The 7,478-nt window shown below is 40.0% G+C and overlaps 1 pseudogene; it reads left to right on the top strand.

Annotated features, from left to right (window-relative positions):
- Nucleotides 1-1,104: 1,104 nt before the first annotated feature.
- LOC148000227 (Nuclear RNase P) lies at nucleotides 1,105-1,290 on the top strand (annotated as a pseudogene).
- Nucleotides 1,291-7,478: the final 6,188 nt, after the last annotated feature.

The following is a 7,478-nucleotide window of genomic DNA, read 5'->3' as shown; positions in this document are numbered from 1 at the left end:
ACATTCCTTTACCTTCCCATATAATTTCAAGGCTTAACAACCCCCGCTTGTGGTTTTATTCCTTTATTCCCCTTCACCTAAAGCTGGAGGTCACGCTCCTTCCTAATTCCATCAGGAAGGTCTGTGGCCCGAGTTTGAGCTTAAATAAAGAATCGCTTGTACTTACATTGGGATTGTGGTTCCTGATGGTCTGTTTCAGGGTTTTTACAATCTGGACACAACATTTAGTATATTACCAAGAAATCGCAGTCTTCCAGTACCATTTACCCAGTCTGGCACTGGCTGGGTAACTGTTTAGTGTCTTTGTGTATTGTCTGTGTCTGTTCTTGCTTTCATTTTTGAAAAAGCTTCCAGGTGTCTGTATAAGTAGCAAGGGGTGACTAAGAGCAGAGAGATGGAGGGTCACAGCCATGGGAGTAAGAGAGATGATTCTGACTCCAGGGTGGATGAAATACCCACCTGACAGTTGGAAAATTTTTGGTAGAAACAGAGAGCTCCACTGTCAATTGCTTTTCTCCCCGTGAATCTGTAGCTCTGAGTCTTTGGATTCATTTTTGTTTTCAGTCTTGGAGCAACTATTTTGTGCCTGTTTATTCTGTTTCTTGTGTTGTTTGGTCTTGTATTGGACTGTGACAGATGCCATGGGACAAACTGTTTCTCGCCTCAATCTTATTCTGACTCATTTTAAGGATGCTATGGCTATTGCAACTTGGAGTGGCCAGCTTCTGTGTCAATATGGCCACCAGCTGGGGACCTTTCATCTCCCCACAGTGTCAGCAATAGAAAAAGTGTTTCAAAAGCCTTTTCTCCCTGCCCCCATGCTTCTTTGTCAACAGGAATGGCCACAGGGTGACAAGGAACAACAGCAGGAGCCAGCTCCAGCCCAGCTGTCAGCTCTACCCCTCTCGGTGACATCAGCTTTAGGGCTGGAGAGATGATTCCCAACTATCACTTAGTGACTCCTCCCATCCCCCTTTTACCCCCTCAGGACTGGCTCCAAGTTTTACCACTCACACAGGCTTCTTCCTCTTCCCCTCTCCCTCTGCCAGGCACAGACACAGAGTTACACAGACACCCAAGGCCCCTAATAAGGTCTAATATTGAGGCCTCCTATGGCCCTAACCAGGTTCTCACCGAGTAGGGAGGTGAGTTTCCAGAGAGCAGGGCTCCACACCTAGGCAGACTGGGCAAGAGAGGCTCCAAGTAGAGAGATTAAATCCCTCACCAGAGCTTAGAACAAAATGATGACTCATTTTGCTCAGTGAATGGCTACCCTTCTTGCCAGGAGAAGTTCTTGTTCCCTATATGAATAGATATAGTCTCTAAGTTGTAAAGAGAGGGTCTCCACTGACACTATCCTGCCACACTCAGCCCACTGAGAAACATCAACCACTCCCTTCCATGTGCTTTAGGGCACTCAGTACAAATATCTACCCAAAGTTTTTGCAGGTTCTCTTCATCACACAAAAAGGCCAAGAAACTGGCTTTTGGCCCCAAGGGAAACCTACCCAGATGGGGATTTCAACATGGTGAGAGGTAGGGGTGTCTCCAGATTTACTACCACATACTTTCAACAGGTCTCAACAATAATTCAGCCAAGGTTTAGATTTGATATTAGACAGAAAATTGATGAAAGCCCAGTGATGTTTCCAAACAGGTCATAAAGGCTATGTGTATAAGACTATTCACATAGACCATGAGAAAACAGAGGATTCTAACATGACATTCCTGACTTTCATCAATTATCACCAGACACTAGGAAAAAGTTACGGATTCAAAAATGATTAAGAGAAAACTCATTGAGAGATCTGATGAGAGTTACAGAGACAGAGAGAGAGAGAGAGAGAGAGAGAGAGAGAGAGAGAGAGAACAAAACAGAACAGATTAAAACAGGAAAGACACTAAATCAAGAATTTAGAATCCTTCTAGACAACAAATCTCAGATCCAAGAAAAAAATGCCAAGTTTCAACAGATTGGAAGAAGAAGAAGAAGAAGAAGAAGAAGAAGAAGAAGAAGAAGAAGAAGAAGAAGAAGAAGAAGAAGAAGAAGAAGAAGAAGAGGAGGAGGAGGAGGAGGAGGAGGAGGAGGAGGAGGAGGAGGAGGAGGAGGAGGAGGAGGAGGAGGAGGAGGAGGAATAGTTAAAGGGGTCTTGACCCAAACTCTAGGATCATGGAAATGGCTGAACACTTATTTATCAAAAAATCTAGACCCAGTGACAACAAGATTGCCATCTTGCCTACCTATTCTTACAGCCATGGCACTGTTGGTCAAAGATGCAGATAAATTAACTTTGGGATTGAATTTGATCATGACTACCCCCATACCATTGAAGGGGTACTCAAACAGCCTTCTGATTAAGGCTCAGTAATGGCTACATGATTCATTACCAGACTTTACTAATTAACCTTAGCTGAGTTATTTTCCAGCGAGAGCCATTTCTCTGAACCCTGTGACTCTCCTACCCAATCCTGGTTTAGATTGTCTACTCAATCAACTCTCCTCTGCCAGAGGCAGAGAGGACCTGGTTTAAACAGAGAATGGCCCAAAGCAGCTTCATCCATTAGAGTCAGAGTAAACAGGGGCAGCAGTGACTACAGAAATTGAGATAATCTGGACTCAATCTCTTCCTCGAGACACTTCAGCTCAACAGGTCAAGCTAATAACATTAACACAGGTCTTCATCACAGGAAAAAGGCCAGCTATTAACATCTACTGGGGCAGCCAGGTATACATTTACAACTGCTCATGTACACAGAGCCATTTACCAGAAAAGAAAGCTCTTAACAACAGAAAAAGGAACTATCAAAAATAAAGATAAAATTCTATAGTGTTATAAAAAAATGACAATCATTCATTGCTCAAGACATCAAAAGGAAACAGTACCAATGGCTAGAGGTACAACCTGGCTGACAAGGGTACTAAAGAGACAGCCTTAAAAAAAAAACAACCGTCTCTATACTGGCCACTGTCCTACCTGAAACACACAGAAAAACTGATGTATACAGGGAAAAAATTAAATGGGCTGATAGTGATCGACCAAAAGTAGGCTAATATTACCCACCTCTTTAGAATCGTGCTCAAAAAGGTCCATTGAGTCACCTACATGGGCATCAGATGAATGACAGATGTGGTCAGCCAACCTAAGGTGACTATCAAAGATATATAAAATACTGTTGAAGATATAGAGACAAGCTATAAAGCTTACCAGCTGACCAATATTCCCAACATCCCAAACATCCAGATTCCTGACAACAAGGTATTTTCTCCAGATTGACAAAGGCATTTGCAACCAAGGTTGAGACAACAAAGGTAGTGGCGAAGAAATTAGTAGAGGATATCTTACCCAGGTATAGATTTCCTCATATGATAGAGTCAGAAAATGGACCAACATTTGTGTTCAAGGTAAGTCAGGATGTAACAAAATTCATTAGGGCAGATTAGAAATTACATTGCACATACCGACCCCAAAGTTCAAGACCAGTAAAAAAAAATGAATAAAACATTAAAAGAGACCTTAACTCAATTAACCTCAGGGACTGGTGGGGAGTAGATGATACTCCTTCCCTTTGCCCTATATTGGGTGAGAAATTCTCCTGGTCAGATGAGACACTTTGTTTATATATGATATTCCAGCCCCCATTATGCCCAGCTACAGTTAACAGCCATTGCTGAATTAGCAGATAATAATTTAATATTTAGGGTCAGAGCTACCCAGTGGGCTCATAAATGTGTTTGGCCTAAATTACGTACCCTCTATAAAACAGCCCAGTTCCAGAACCACACAAGTCAGAGAGATTGAGTCTCTGTGAGGACATTTCACCAAGACATACTTAAACCCAGATAAAAAGGACCTTACATTATCCTGTTGACCATGGATAAAATCACCACCTGGGTACACAACTCCAGACCTGTTTCTCCCCAAAAGAAGACTACCTAACTGTAGCTGTACCAAAATAGAGGGTTCAAAAAGACACCAACCCCCTCAAGTTAAAGTTGATTCAGTCTCAGTTCTGAGTCTGTTGTCCCTACTAATTATATGTTTTATATATTAATGTATATTATAATATTATATGTATTTTATTATATATTATAATATAATATATTGTATATATTATCACCCATTTTATAAAGACATTAGATTTAAAACTAAATATAATGTTTCTAAAAAGGACTCTACATATAGGTGGTCACAAAAAGGTACAACTTTAACCCTCCAAACTATATGGAGACAGAGTATCTGTCTGGGGAAAGTCCCCTTGTCACATCAACACCTCTAAAATTGGACTTTTCCCATAGTTCATTCCAAATAGATTATTCTTCCTAAACAGACATGGTGGGCATGTTCAACAGGACAGACCCCTTAAGTAAATGGGGCCATTCTTTTTTTTCTTCCTCCATCTTTATTAAATTGGGTATTTCTTAATTACATTTCAAGTGTTATTCCCTTTCCCAGTTTCCAGGCCAGCATCCCCCTAACCCTTCCCCCTCCTCTTCTATATAGGTGTTCCCCTCCCCATCCTCCCCCCATTACCACCCTCCCCCCAACAATCACGTTCACTGGGGGTTCAGTCTTAGCAGGACCAAGGGCTTCCACTTCCACTGGTGCTCTTATTAGGCTATTCATTGCTACCTATGAAGTTGGAGCCCAGAGTCAGTCCATGTATAGTCTTTGGGTAGTGGCTTAGTCCCTGGAAGCTCTGGTTGCTTGGCATTGTTGTTCATATGGGGTCTCAAGCCCTTATATGGGGCCATTCTTAATTCCTGTACCCCAAAAGGGTTCCATAATTGGTTCAGTTAGTGCCATTTATAACCTATTATTCAGAAGAGACAGTGCTAAGAGGTTTAGTAAGACATGTTAAAAGAGACATTAAGAGACAGACAAGGGAACCCATCTCTTTAATCTTAGCTTTAATTTTAGGGACAGGGATAGCTAGGGCTGGCACTTAAATAGCTATGATAACCTTACAAAAATTATAACATTTTAAAGACAAACATAAATGAAGACATCCAATCATATAGATTCTCTGGGTAAAACACTGTTAATAAATAGGCAAAGATTAGACTTAATGTTTCTACAGCAAGAAAGACTATGTGCTCTGCATAAAGAGTGTTGTTTTTATGTCAACCATTCGAGAGTTATTAGAAAATCATTAGCTAAAGTTAAAAATATATAAATTCCAGAGGTAATGAAAACATTCCAAAAGTTGGTACCACTCACTATTTGATTCCTCCACCTAGTTAACAACTCTTATTTCCACTCATGGGACCCTTGGTTATTCTCTTACTCTTCCTCACTTTTAGACAATATTATAAATAAATATTATAAATATTATTATAATATTAATATAATATTATAAATATTACAAATAAATATTAGACAAAATTATAAATAAATTTTTACAATATATAAGACAGCGATTAAAATCTATTCAATTGATGGTAATGAGGTCACATTATCAACAAATTAACAAATCCAGATCCCAAAGATCCCAAGATTGGCCTCTAAAGCCACTAATAGAAGGGGAAAATAAAGAGATAAAAAAACATCAGGACAGATTCCATCTTGTCCTCTAAACTCTATTTTAAGCTGCTATCCTTAAAAAAAGCTACTGTACTTGGAATGATATGTCCCCCATGCTTAAGGTCTGAAAAAATCATAGAATGTCCCTGACAGCAGCAAAGTAGACACAGCAGCTACAACTAGCAGATAACAACAGTGGGATAAGAAAACAAGTCTTTTCCAGGTCAAGATGCTTTTTTTTTTGCTGTGTGCTCCCTCCTGTGGTTTTACCAGGTGATGAAAAGCAAACAACTTAAAGACTGACATTCCTTTACCCTCTCACATAATTCCTAAACCTCCACTTGTTGTTTTATTCCTTTATAAACCCCCTTCACCTAGAGCTGGAGGTCACTCTCCTTCCTATTTCAACAGAAAGGTTTGTGGCCCAAGCTTGAACTTAAAGACTCTCATGTACTTACATCAGGATTGTGGTTCCTGGTAGTCTCTGGGGTTTTTACAATCTGGGCAGAAGACAAAAACACTTAAAATCCAACTTTGTAATATTTTCAGGTTCAGATGCATCCATATTTCAATAAGACTTTGATTCTTGCATTGGCAAGTTGTTAGGAAATAGCTGTGGAAAGGATAAGAAGCAACACTTGAGACAAAGGACTTCTCACAGGGATGTCCTTTGCCTTGAGACCACATTGGTCAATGCCAGAATCTATAGCATTCCGGCAAGATCTCTGATGTGGAGGAAAGGTCAGTGACAACTTTCAGTATCAGTTTGTGAATGTTCTTCTCTGTCTGTTTCTGTCTGTGTCTCTCTCCATCTCTGTCTCTGTATGTGTATGTGGTGTGTGTGTGCGTGTGTGTGTGTGTGTGCGTGCGTGCGTGCGTGCGTGTGTGTGTGTGTGTGTGTGTGTGTGTGTGTGTGTGTGTGTATTCAGCAGCAGCATGCATTTCCATTTTCCTGAAAGAAGTAACTGGCAAGGCCATGCAGCCTGCCTTGAGAAACTCCCTCAAGGCAGAAACAAACAGGAGGAAGGTCTCTGGCCATGTTTTGGGAGAAATCAAGACAGTGGAACCCTGAAGAGGACATCCCAGTCAGTTAAGTTGTAGATCACTCTGGGGTGGAAGATCCATCATTCCTGAGGTGAAAGATTCAAAAAGAGAGGTAAGTGGCCCCACTAGTACGGAATTGTTGCAGAGTTAGTGGTCCAAGAGAAGCTCAGTCCTGGATTTAGGTTTTCTGAAGATAAACCTTAGCACAGAGACAGTGTCCAAATTAACAAAATCAGAAATGAAAAGGGAGCCATAACAACAGAAACTGAGGAAATTTAAAAAAGTCATCAGATGTTAGTACAAAAGCCTATACTATACAAAATCTACATAAAATAGATTATTTTCTAGACAGATACCCCATACCAAAGTTCAACCAAGAGCTAAACAATCCCTAAACCCTAAGGAAATAGAAGCCCTCATTAAAATTTCACAACAACAAAAAACCCAGGGCCAAATGGTTTTAGTACAGAATCCTTCCAGACCTTCAAGGAAGACCTAATACCATCCTCTTTAAACTACTCCACAAAGTAGAAACAGAACAAACCCTAATCCATTCTGTGAACCACAGTTAATCTGATACCTAAATCACATATATTGAATCGTAACAGTTGATTGAAATGGAATAATCAGAAGGTTCTAGTGACCAACATATCAAGTACATTTTGTACTGATGACTGGGACAAAGTGGACAAATGCTTGGTTTCCCTAGAATATTTCTCTTCAAGGCACTTAAATATATTTCCTGCTTCTCTTCAGATGATTTAACTTATATAGCCAGTGATTTAAGTCTTTTCAATTTTTTAGTGTGCATTTTTGTTAACTGAATTTCAAAGGCAGCTCTAAATTTTCAATTTTTGGCATAGTCTGTAACAGTGTACTAATTGATTTTCAAAGTTTATTTTATGAACTTCT

The sequence above is a fragment of the Rattus norvegicus genome, chromosome 17, assembly GCF_021556685.1.
Source record: "Rattus norvegicus strain SHRSP/BbbUtx chromosome 17, alternate assembly SHRSP_T2T, whole genome shotgun sequence".
Lineage (NCBI taxonomy): Eukaryota > Metazoa > Chordata > Mammalia > Rodentia > Muridae > Rattus > Rattus norvegicus.
The sequence above is the reverse complement of the archived record's forward strand: the minus strand, read 5'-3'. Positions and strand labels throughout refer to the sequence as shown.